Source organism: Cebus imitator, unplaced genomic scaffold, assembly GCF_001604975.1.
Source record: "Cebus imitator isolate Cc_AM_T3 unplaced genomic scaffold, Cebus_imitator-1.0 Scaffold161, whole genome shotgun sequence".
Taxonomy (NCBI): Eukaryota; Metazoa; Chordata; class Mammalia; order Primates; family Cebidae; genus Cebus; species Cebus imitator.
The window spans coordinates 2,650,467-2,663,510 of record NW_016107476.1 but is presented as its reverse complement, the minus strand read 5'-3'; the positions used below and the strand labels follow the sequence as shown (position 1 = coordinate 2,663,510).

General features: G+C 44.3%; 1 protein-coding gene across 30 annotated transcripts in view; it reads right to left on the bottom strand.

The window, feature by feature from the left end:
• Nucleotides 1-13,044, bottom strand: part of ABLIM1 (actin binding LIM protein 1) — a 344,682-nt gene that overhangs the window by 88,321 nt on the left and 243,317 nt on the right. For 4 of the 30 annotated variants that reach the window (XM_017543848.2, XM_037743990.1, XM_017543852.2 and 1 more), the window contains exon 1: nt 5,624-5,878. The exons of 24 other annotated variants lie outside the window; for them this stretch is intronic. The gene's annotated coding sequence lies outside the window, so the exon portion shown is untranslated. Of the gene's footprint in view, nt 1-5,623; nt 5,915-13,044 lie in introns of those variants that run through there. 2 more of the 30 variants (XM_017543850.2, XM_017543851.2) reach the window with 1 other exon arrangement.

Below are 13,044 nucleotides of genomic sequence, written 5' to 3'. Positions count from 1 at the left end.
AATAGAGACGGGGTTTCACCATATTGGTCAGGCTTGTCTTGAACTCCTAACCTTATGATCCGCCTGCCTCGGCCTCCCAAAGTGCTGGGATTACAGGCATGAGCCACTGTGCCCGGCCTAGTATGCTCTTTCATATTGAAACCAGGAAGCAGCATTAATCTGTGGAGTTTATAGTAACAGCAGAAATTTAATTTCTGGGCCTTATGAAGTCCCCAATTCTATAACCCACAGACCCACTTTTCCTGCATCCTTCAAAGAGTTTTCTGGAGGCCCCTAAGATATTAAAAGTCCAGTCAAGTACATTTTCTCCCTATGCTTTAAAACTCTTTACAAAACACAAAGGAAACCTGGAAATCCACCCCACCCCCCACTTATTCCCTAAACTTGATTATACAAGAGCCAGTATCTTCTTTCATCTGTTGCCAGACCAGATACATTTGGCATCCTAAACAAGTTGCCAAAACAAAGCAGAAAGCTCAGCTTAAACTCTGTTAGCAGATGTTCTCAACTTCACAAAACACATTCTCTATCTTTTCAAGTATGTTTATTTGGACAAGGTATACGGATATGAGCACGGATGCAAGGAACCAGCTGCACAGAACCAACACAATCTAGTATAAGTTATTATTCAGCAGTAAGGAAAGATAAAAGCAGTCTTAAGTGTAAACAAGTATTTTTGCTTCATCTAATGTTTATGAGCAATAAATGGCCTCAGTGTGAACCAGCAATGCTGAGGAGGACACAAACACGTATTTGCTAAAAACATTCCAGGCTTGGCGACTAATAAAAGCAGCAGGGTTTGTTTCCTCTTTGATGAAGGTCCCCTCCCCCAAAGGCCACACCTTAAGCCTCTGCAGTTTAAGGCACAAAAAAGGCTCACACTTGCTCGTTCCCAGGGCTCTGCTTAGAAACATAGAGGAGGCCAGGCACAGCGGCTCACACCTGTAATCCCAGCACTTTGAGAGGCCGAGGTGGGCAGATCACTTGAGATCAGGAGTTTGAGACCAGCCTGGCCAACATGGTGAAACCCCATCTCTACTAAAATTATAGAAGATTAGCCAAGCATGGAGGCACACACCCGTAATCCCACCTACTTGGGAGGCTGAGGCAGGAGAATTGTTTGAACCCAGGAAGCGGAGCTTGCAGTGATCTGAGATTGCGCCACTGCACTCCAGCCTAGGTGACAAAGCAATACTCCGTCTCAATCAATCAGTCAATCAATCAATCAAAAGCAAACATAGAGCTGGGGTTGGTTTGTGAACCAAAGCAAGAAATGAGAGGATCTTTGGCTTCTCTGTCTCTCACTACAGCACGTTTACATTCTGCACAGTCCAGGAGAGTTCCAGTGTCAAGACATCTGCCCCATCTGCACCCCCACTGCCCTGATAACCTGCTTCAGAGAACCAGGTAGGTTCTCTGGGCAGCACCGCCTGATTCCTCATGGGACACACAGAGCAACAAGGGCCATTTTTTCACTCCTGGTCATAAGCTCTTTCTTTAAACTGGACGATTTTCTTAAAAGGTAGTGAATACCTTGCCTTTGCATCAGACCCTATGGGTAGCACGCTCTTTCTTATTGAAACCATGAAGCAGCATTAATTTGTGGAGTTTATAGTAAGAGCAGAAATTTAATTTCTGGACCTTATGAGGCCCCAATTCTACAACCCACAGATCCACTTTTCCTGCATCCTTCAGAGAGTTTTCTGGCAGCCCCTAAGACATTAAAACCTGCTTAGATGGGGACTGGATTTGTCCTCCTGGAAAAAATATAGAGAACGGGCTACGTGGACACAGGCTGCAGACATGTGAGCTTGCAGATCAAGCTCTTGGGTGGTCTTTCCATAGAAATTATTGACATTTATTTGTCTGTTCATCAGCGACTGAGCAAGGAGTATGAGCAAGCACCGTGCTACATCCTGGGGGCAGATGGACCTAAAATGCTCACATTTGCTGCACTCATGTATCCTTAGTCTACTAAATGGGAGGGGAGAGGGTGAATTTTAATGTGAAATACAGTGAGGTAGACCGAAAATCACCTGTGACCAGGGACTTCATCCCCCTTTCCATTTCATGACAGATTGTGGTTCATGGTGGGCCGAAGGAAAGAAACATACATTTGCTAAGAAAACACCACTACCTCTAACGCCAGCTTCTGTCACGGCCACCTGAAGTCAACATCCCACTGGGTGGTTGGGCTGTGCAGGAGTGCCTGCTCCCAGGAATGCCTCCTCAGTGGTCCCAGCACCGTTGACTGATCTTCTCGGGCAGTGTCTCAACACAGCAACACAGCAGTCCTTGAATCCAACCCCCCATTCCCAGGATGTGATTTCAAACAAAAGTTTCTCTTCGAAGAATCAGTATGTCAGTGCGTTCAGTTTCCCTGTTCTTTATTCTCCATTTTAAAGTTTATTGCCCCTAGTTTCAGTAAACAAGCTTCCTGCCAGCTCTAATCAGTAGTTCACATTTGTTCCCCTGATCACCTGCCCTGTCCTGAGTCACCCCCAATCACCTGCTCCATCCTGAGCCACCCCTGGTCAACTGCTCTGACCTGAGTCACCTTTAGTCACCTGTTCCCTAATGGTCTTTCCGGCCAAAACTGCTCACCCCACCACTCTTGCTCATACCCCTGCTCTCTTTAAAACAGCCAATCAGAATTAGTTTAGGCCGTACAGTCCAACCTTAGCCAATAGGGGAATGACAAAAAACAACAACAACAACAACAACAAAAAAATAGTAGAGGCGACCTGCCTCAGGGATAAGAACCCCTTCCCCTCCCTTGTTCAGGTGTGCTCTCACCATTGCTCCATCCACAAGACGCACTCTTCCATGAACTAAATTACCTTGCTGACAAAATTTATGTTCAAATGCTATTTCTTTTGCGGCACCGAAAATTTATTTCTAACATTAATAACAAAGAAATGTTACTTAGAGACCACATGGTGTGTGTCACATTGGTATCTCCAAGTGGAGGTAAATGCAAGATTGCTTTGCAATCAAAAGCAGAAACCACAGTTCTCTCATAACATTATGGGTCAGTCCAGCTCTGTCACCAAGAATAAAACTCCAATAAGTCAACGTGTTTCCCTATCTGTTCAGCCAATGCCAACCACTGCCTCTACCCTCCCTGGGCTTGAGAGTCTCTTCTATGGAGTGGTGCATCTCATCTGGTTTGGGTAGTGGTCGTAGCTCCTGGAAGTCACAGTGCTCAGTACAATGTACTATATTCTTGGAGAAACACCAAGAAAAAGAGGCGTACACAGCTTCATGCATTTTGTAATCGGTGAAACTTTGAGAGCAAACAAACAGCAACATAATGCTAAAGGTGCAGAAAAAATTTTAAATGGAAAAAATCCCAGCCATTGACTTCATCGTTATCTGTAAATTGGAAAAAGGCTGTGACTCTTCTATTGCACTCACAAAACAAGGCCTAATTCCTTAAAAAAAAAAAAATCAGAACAGTTTGACACCCACTGGTACAGAGGGGGGAGAAAAAAAGAAATGAAAGCATTCACTTACAGATTCCAGAAGAAAAAAACTAACAGGCATGGCCAGATTTACTGAAACAAAACAAAACAAAAACTCTGTATTTACAGAAGGGATAAGTAACTATTTGCTTTATAAAATGGATCACTATATAAGCTTCTTTTTAAAAAAAGAAAAAATAGTATATCCCCAGAATGCAATTAAGAAAGAATTCAATTGAGAGAAGTTTGACTTCTATAGCACTGTATAAAATAAGTCTCTCAAGGGCACAGAAGGAAAAAGGGGCAGAAGAATGTATATCCACAGCAGTCCTTGAATCTGACCCCCCACTCCCAAGATGTGATTTCAAACAAAACCCAAACAAAATAAAAACCAAATAGTCAGGCCAAAACACTTGTCCTGCCACTGTTCCTTGGACCCCGCCAGACCTCCCTGGGACTCTAGCCTCCTTTCATAGCCCCGTCCTCCTCACTGGCAGCAGTAGGCCCCAAGGTGGTTTCTCTCTAGCAGTGGTTCTCTCCCAGGGGTAGTTTTACCTGCAGGGAACATTTAACAGTGTCTGAAGATAGTTCTGGTGGTTACAGCTGGAGAGGGAGTGCTACTGTCACCTGGTGCGTAGAGACTGAGGATGCTACTAGACATCCCATAGATAGTCTCCTACAACAAGCTATGATCCCAGCCAAATGTAGATAATGCTGAGGTTGAGAAACCCTGGTCTACAGGAGGCAAAATCATGACAATCCCTCCAGAAAGTCAGGTTGCAAGAACCGAGTAGTTCATTTTTCTGTCCTTTTAGATGAGGTATTATTTAGTTGAAGAGAAAAACCTGCAAACTTCTGTTATCATGATAAAATATTCCCTGGACCTGCGGGGTAAGCCACTGATACAAGGATCAGACTCATTGACACATGAAAATGCTTAGGCAACCCCCTTGAAAACACTGGTCAAAACATTCATTCTAAGTGTTATAAGGGATGCTTGGCAAGGCCTCAAGCTTAGTCTTACAAAGTCTTCTCAAAAGTAATTTATACCAATGAGCCGTGGCAAATTCACCTATTTTATAAGTACACAATGACACAACAAGCCTTTTCATCCATTTATAGAATGGCAACAATTATATTTTAATGAGTTATTTTCACTTACTTGTCAGAACCTGTTTAGGTAATCTAAATAACTTCACATCCTCTTAACATTCCTCAAGGGGCTGTCTCAGAGAAAACAGGCTCAATTTTCTTTTAAATCTCCAATCTCAGTTAAGTGACAAATGAGGCTGCTATAGCGACCACACTCCTGCTGGGTTATGGCCAAACTCACTTTTTTTTTTCCTTTCCAACACCATAAATCTATTTCTTTCACAGATGAGATAACTTTCTCGTCCATTTCTTCCTTAATGCTAATGCAGCACATTTTAAAACATTTTTTTCCAAAACAGTCTTTACAGCATGGTTTGATTAATAACTAGGTTTTTAGGAAAACTATTTTCAATATAAAGGCCAGAATCTCTAGATTTCCTTTATTGCATATCAAAGGTGGAAAGGGAGGCAATTGCCAAGCTCTTTCAACCTAGAGCTGCAATAAAATATGAATACCCAAACGCTTGCTTCCTTATTTTCATTCATCGGGAATTTCTTAAAGAAAAAAAAAAAAAACTCATAAATTTACAGTAACAGCTAAATCTACACAATCCCCCATGCCCCTTCCACCACCAAATCCCCCAAACAGGACTCAAATGTAAATTTCACAGAGCTCTAGGAACCACAGACAAAACAAAACAAACTCAAAGTCTGGAAACCACAGTCTCCTTTCAATCTTGGGGGAGGCAGCCTAAAAAAACATAAACCTTGTTTAAAAGGTCAACGCACTACACTTCTCAGTGAAATAAATAACTAGCCTTTCCTGTTCTTCAGTCTAGTTCTGTATCGATGAACAAAAGCTCCTGTCGTTTCTTTTGTATCATCAGGAAAACAAAAAGTTTACATAAATGTATTTTCAGGGCAATGAAAGTGACTTCTGTGTCCAGTATCCAGCCACCACATTTGGAGGATCCAAGTGGCCTCCAACCTCACAAAGGAAGCCAGAAATCTCACATCTGCCTCGCAAAGCAAAGGACATAGGTCACCTTGTGCAATGCCCGCTTTACCTTAGGCCAGGGTTCCTTTTCTTCTAATTCTGTTCCTCGGCTGTGCTGAGCAGAGGACTCCTCCAGTTTTCCAGTTCAGAACACGGCCCGGAGGGCTTTGGAGATGCCAGACCTCAGCCCGACAGACGGAGGCTCCCGCCCGCCTGGGTTACAAACCAGGCTTCTCTCTGAAGCTCGGCTAAGGCAATGTGCATCCCTCTAGAGACGCGCTCCGGAAACCAGCCCCGTGTGCGGCGGGCAGGCACACTCTCTCACGCCTCCTCTCCTCGCTTAACTTACGAGTTCAACACACCAACAACCACAATGGGCCAGTCCATGTTCCCAAAAAAGGAGGGGAGTAGATTTACTTTCGTTCTTTTTTTAAATGCAGGTGGGAAAGTACCATTTCTTCGAATTCACTCACTATTGTCTGCATTGTGAAACTGACAGTGATTGTCCCTGAGGCAGAAGCTTGCACTGAAGCCAGATTCTTAGGCTTTTTAAGTTTCTTTCTCGGATTTGAGATGATGGAAAGGTGCACAGCCGAGCACAGGCATCACGTAGCCTGCAGCCTCCTCACTCAAGTTACTGCTTTTGAGGTACATATAAGGAACCCCTTATGCAAAAGTATAACAAAACTTAGTTAAACTTTTTATTCCCCTTTGTTACTTCGGAATTTCCATATTACTCTGCAGTATTGTTTGAGAGAAATATGGTTGAAAAAAAAACTCTGTTACCAAAATTTCTTGATTCATATTTTTGGTATATTTTGTATTGTGTGTATTATTTTTAATTGCAGCAAGAAATTATTGGCTGCCTACTATGTTTCAGGCGTTTACACCCACTGCCTCATTTTCAACTAAACCATCCCTGCAGAAGTCTCAGGCGAGCCAGTGGCTGAGGAGAGGCTGCAGGCTCTCTGCGCATGTGAACAGAGCAGAGGAACTGGAAGTTCCTACAGTGATAACACAGCCCTCTACTGTTTCTCAGGATGAGGGAAAAAGTCTGTAGCAACCAGTCTTTTTACTTGAGACAGGATTTCTGTCACCCATGCAGGAGTACAGTGGTATGATCATGTGCAATCATAGCTCACTGCAACCTCCAACTCCTGGGTTCAAGCAATTGTCCCACCTCAGCCTCCTGAGTAGCTGGGATTACAGGTGCAAGACACCATGCCCAGCTAATGTTTAAATTTTTTGTGGAGATGGGATCTTGCTATGTTGCCCAGGCTGGTCTCAAATTCCTCACGTCAAGTGATCCTCCTGCCTCAGCCTCCCAAGGTGCTAGGATTATAGGTGGGAGCCACCCTGCCCTGCCACTCTTGTCATTTTTAACAAGACTAGGATGATTTAGGAAAATTTTCATGGAGATTATTTGCCCATCAAGATCAGGAAATAAAAAGACCCTTTTATATAGACATGCGGAATCTCTCTAATCTGGTTTGGAAGAAATCCCAAACATTGCTGAGAAAATGTAAGGTTATAGCAACGAAGCTGTGTTTCTAAAATGAAGAGGAAGCGATTAGCTGATACATTAGAATAATTACGGGGTCTGACTAAATTTCCAGTGCATTTTTCTTCTGAGGAGTCAAAAACCTCCATTGATCTGTCCTTTCCACACCCGTATAGGGCCAGATCCTCAAAGTGCATCTGTAGGCCTCCCTGTACCAGAATCACCCAGAGGAGGGGTATTTGTTCATATGCAGATTCCCAGGCCTCCTGAATCAGATTCTCGGACATGATGCTTGAGAATCCATACTTTATTATTTTTTAAAAGGATGAATAACTTCATTTTTATCGTGGTAAGAACACAACAGGAAATGTACTGTCCTAAATTTTTAAGTGCACAATACAGTATTGTTAATGATAGGCACCATATTGTGCTGGGAATCCATACTTCAAAAAAGATATGGCCGGGCACAGTGACCCACGCCTGTAATCCAAGCACTTTGGGAGGCCGAGGTGGGTGGATCGCAAAGTCAGGAGTTCGAGACCAGCCTGGCCAATATAGTGAAATCCTGTCTCTACTAAAAATTTAAAAATTAGCTGGGCATGGTGGTGGGAGCCTGCAGTCCCAGCTACTCAGGAGGCTAAGGCAGGAGAATCACTTGAACCTGGAAGGCAGAGGTTGCAGAGAGCCACGATTATGCCGCTGCATTTCAGCCTGGGTGACGGAGCGAGACTCTGTCTCAAAAAAAAAAAAAAAAAAAAAAAAATATATATATATATATATATATATATATATATATATATACGTGTGTATATATATATATATATACACACATACAGGTGTTTCTTAGGCACAGTGGTTTTAGAACCTCAGCCTTAGATGGTAGGACCATTTGGGGTTAATGATTGTCTTTGACCTCTGTAACCCTAGCACCTCACCTCATGTTTGAGACATTAGCATGCAATGCCTGTCAGAGGAGTGAAGGCATCCCTCTTTACAAAGGTAAAAAGGGACACTTACCCAGGCTCCCAGTCACATGGCCAGCAGTAACTTGAGCATTAGAATTAGGCTCACTACCCACCAGTCTTCATCCTTTTTTTTAAATTTTCTTTTTTTTTGAAATGGAGTCTCGCTCTATCACCAGGCTTGAGTGCAGTGGTGTGATCTCGGCTTACTTCAACCTCCACCTCCCAGGTTCAAACAATTCTCCTGCCTCAGTCTCCCGAGTAGCTGGAACTACAGGTGCACACCACTACGTCCAGCTAATTTTTGTATTTTTGGTAGATACTGGGTTTCACCATGTTGGCCAGGGTGGTCTCGATCTCCTGACTTCATGATCCACCCACCTAGGCCTCCCAAAGTTCTGGGATTACAGGCGTGAGCCACAGTGCCTGGCCCCTTTATCCTCTTTCTACTCTCCTATATTTGGATGATCAGTTTCTCTTTTTGGATTTTATTTATTTAAGTACCTCTACATCTTCTGGGATGGGGTCAAAGAAGATAGGTCATCTTCAGATTTACTGAGCAAATTTCCAAATTTGTGAGTTTTGAGATGAAAAGGGTCAAGAATGCCGCCACGTGGAGTCAAGAGGTTCAAGTCACCTCCCTGGTGGGGTAGCCCTTGGTGAGCGACCTGAGCCACCTTTCCCATTGGCGTGCCTCCTGGGCACAGGCATGCACACGATTTGGGGAAAGAACGCGAAGAGTAAATAATCAAAGAGGGGGCTCAGGGGTGTGTTTGAGGTGACGGAAATGTTCTAAAGTCGGATTGTGATGATGGTTGCACAACTCTGTAAATGTACACCTGTGTAAATGTACACAACTCTGTAAAAGTACTAAAATGTACTAAATGTAAATTTATTGTGAATGTACTAATGTTCAAGCAATTCTCGTGTCTCAGCCTCCTGAGTAGCTGGGATTACAGGTGCACACCATTGTGCCCGGATAATTTTTGTAGTTTTAGTAGCTACAGGGTTTCATGATGTTGGCCAAGCTCATCTCAAACTTCTGGCCTTGAGTGATCTGCCCACCTCAGCCTCACAAAGTGCTGGGATTACAAGCATCAGCCACTGCACCTGGCCTGTGTCAGTTCTTTCTGCTAACCACTCTTCTCTCCCTTCCACCTTACCTATCCAGACCACATCAAGCTCCAAAATTCCAGATTCTATCCCTGTTTCCAAGATGCCTGCAGCTTTGTGTTTTGCTACAGAGCCATTAAAATAGATTATGAAGAGTTTCCATTTGCAAGGCCACTCCAAAATTTTCCTGTTCGGGAGAAATTTCTATACCAGTTCATTTCCGCTGAGCTGGATAGGCACCAGCCCTAACTCCCTCCACCTGACTAGCTGGCAAATTATAAGCAAGTCCATCTGCTGGAATTGGCACCACATCCTCCCCAAGGCAGGAAGCCGCAAGGTCCAGGAAGCGAGCACATTCAGGTGTGAAACAGAGGAGGTGGCAGGCTGTCCATGGTAGCAGCCCTTCAGGGCGGCATCACTGGATCCAAAGGGACAAAATGCTCCCACTTTCCCTGGAGCACATGCCATCTCCTGGGCCCTGGGGAAAGTTTCATATCCTTAGCTTGGGAATACTGTGCACAGAACAGAAATTATCCTGCTGACCTTTGGATGGTGCCATTTTTCAACATAGACCCCGCCAAATTACACACTCATGGAGAGGCCAAGCGGATGGAATCATAAGGACAAAACAGCCAAGGTAGCTTGAGATGCCACCTTCTGTTGACTTATTATAAACCCCAAAGCTAGAGAAGACTGCTGGAGGCACAAAGGGTAGTCGTAATGCCTGGCAGAGGCACAGCCCAGATTCCAGGAGCCAGGCTGGTTCTGGGTGTAAAGACCCACTTGTCTGTTTCTCTACCACCATCAGCCAGGTCGGCAGATACAAGTGAATTAGTAGGGTTAGTCTTTCAACTGGAGAATGGGTCTGAGTGAGCCCAGAAAATTCTGTTTCCCTCATAATTAAACTAAAATTAATATGTAATAGAAAATATATTTTTAAAATTATTTCTTAAACTGGCTGGGCATGGTGGCTCATGACTGTAATCCCAGCACTTTGGGAGGCTGAGGTGGGTGGATCATTTGAGGTCAGGAGTTCGAAACCAGCCTGGCCAACATGGTGAAACCCTGTTTCTACTAAAAAATACAAAAATTAGCCAGGCATGGTGTTATGTGCCTATAATCCCAGCTACTTGGGAGGCTGAAGAAGGAGAATTGCTTGAACCCGGGAGGCAGAGGTTGCAGTGAGCCAGGGTAATGCCACTGCACTCCAGCCAGGGCAACAGAGCAAGACTCTGTCTCAATAAAATAAAATAAAATAAAATGCATAAACTGACTATTGGTTTGGAGTAGAAAATACATATTATAATCTTGCAATTAAATCAAACAGTACAATCAAATCACACGCTTCAAATCAAAGAAACAAACAAGGTTGGAAAACAGTGACCAAAGCCTTCAGTAACAATAGCAAACGAAGATCAATTTCTCACTTTTGCCCACCCATTACTTAAGAACCAAAGTCGACTTCTTTCTGATGATCGCCAAAAATCTCTCTTAAACTCAGGACGTTTACTGTATGTGCCCATGACTTGGCCATTTAATATTAATACTGTGAGTCCCAAATTATCATGTTTTTGTTGTTGCTGTTTGTTTTGAGACAGAGTCTTGCTCTGTTGCCCAGCCTGCAGTGCAGTGGTGTGGGATTGTAGCTCACTGCAACACTGCAGCTTCCAACTTCTGGGCTCTAGCAGTTCTCCTGCGTCAGCCCCCCAAACAGCTGGGACTACAGACCCACACCACCATATCCAGCCAATTTTTAAAATGTTTAGTAGAAATGAGGTCTTCCTGCATTGCCTACGCTAGTCCTGAACTCTTGATCTCACGTGATCCTCCTGCCTTGGCCTCCCAAAGTGCTGGGATTACAAGCATGAGCTACCATGTCTGGCCTTGGATTACTTTGTGCACTGAGAGACACCACCAAAGATTAAACTCTTTTTCTTCTCCCCTAAGAGAAGGTCGTGAAAATTGCCTTGGAATTCATCGAAGATCACCTCTGTAGGGTAGGTGGGGTACCCTGGAATCAATCATCTAGAAGAAGGGGCATGATCACCCCTTTTATATCTATAGTAGTAAAAGAAGAGGAAAGCAGAGCTGGGGATGGGAGCTGGGAGGGAACAGCAGGAAGGGGAGGGGTGCTGCTCTGGGTTTCTGAGAAAGCAGACGAAGGAGTCCTTCTGGTGCCCTGATGTGCTGGGTTCTGGAGAGGAGAAAGGACTACTCTGGGGTCATCATTTTGGTGCCCAGAATAGGGGCCTGACCGGGAGCTCTATCCCTTACCGCACTTGCTGGTAACTTGTCCAGGCAGGCTATGTCTCTCTGCTGTTGAATCCTAGACATCTCTAAACTGGCATACCCCTCGGCCTCTGAAGAAACCGTAATGTCTCTGAGCACTCATGATCCCTGCGTGGGGGAGGGGCGGGGTCCTGACACTCTAGGAGGTATTGTTTTCAGCTTGGATTCTCTATGAGTTTTTTGGGGGGTTTTTTTTTGAGAAGGAGTTTTTCTCTTTCTGCCCAGGCTGGAATACAATGGCACAATCTGAACTCACCGTAACCTCCCCCTCCTGGGTTTAAGCAATTCTCCTGCCTCAGCCTCCCGTGTAGCTGAGATTACAGGCGCCCACCACCATGCCCGGCTAATTTTGTATTTCTAGTAGAGACAACGTTTCTCCATGTTGGTCAGGCTGGTCTCAAACTCCCAACCTCAGATGATCTGCCTGCCTCAGCCTCCCAAAAGTGCTGGGATTATAGGCGTAAGTTGCCGCGCCTGGCCTCTCTATGACTTTTAAAGATGCATGCCTTATCTCTCTGAGAACAAGCCCTAAATCTTACATTTTCTTTTGTGACACCCCCCACCCCTACTGCCGCTGCATGTGGGGCTCCCAGCACATGCTCAATAATTCTGGTAGACTTCCTGGAAGAGTCACACTTAACCTGCTGGGTCAGCCATTCCCCTGCTCACACATTTCAGCCATGAGCTAAACTGTCTGAAGTTAAATAACACGGAAAAAAACAAAACATCCTTTTAACTCAAGATAAAGAGAAATTATTTTCAAACTGTTATTTCCAGATAAGAAAGCCCTTCCATTTGTGCTGACAGGAAATGGGGTGACTTTTCCATAAATATTAAATCTTTACTGCATGGGAAGGCAGTCTGCTCGTACGCTGGCGACACATTTCCTCCTGTTATGAAAGGAAGAGCAAGTGGCCAGCTTTGGGTGAATCAGATAGACTTTCCTCAAATCATTTATTCAGTCAATGTGCTCTGCCCTACTAGGCCAATTCCCAACCTGTTAACCATGAAGGGGATGAAATATCAGCACCAGGTTGTTCTTCTCAAATAAAATGTTGCAAAACCAACTCATCACAAACCATACATTGGATTTCAACTTCAGTAGACTTTTCCAGCATTGGAGAGGTTTTACATTCACCAAGCTACACTCTACAATCAAGGGTATGTCCTGTGCAATGCCAACCTCTTGCCACATAGAAAACAAAAGTTTAGACTCGCACAGAGGGAAAGGGCCTAGCACAGAATCTTTTTTTTTTTTTCTTTTGAGATGTTGTCTCGCTCTGTTGCCCAGGCTGGAGTACAGTGGCGTGATCTTGGCTCATTGCAGCCTCTGCCTCCTGGGTTCAAACACTCCTCCTGCCTCAGCCTCCCAAGTAGCTGGGATTACAGACTTGTGCCACCATGGCTGACTAATTTTTGTATTTTTAATAGAGACAGGGTTTCGCCACATTGGCCAGGCTAGTCTCAAACTCCTGACCTCAGGTAATCTCCTACCTCGGCCTCCCAAAGTACTGGGAATACAGGCATGAGCCACCACACCTGACCAAGTCTAGCATAGAATCTTGCATTAAGACATTTATTGACTTGAATGCCCATTCTTGCATAGATAGCTAGATAGCTAGATGT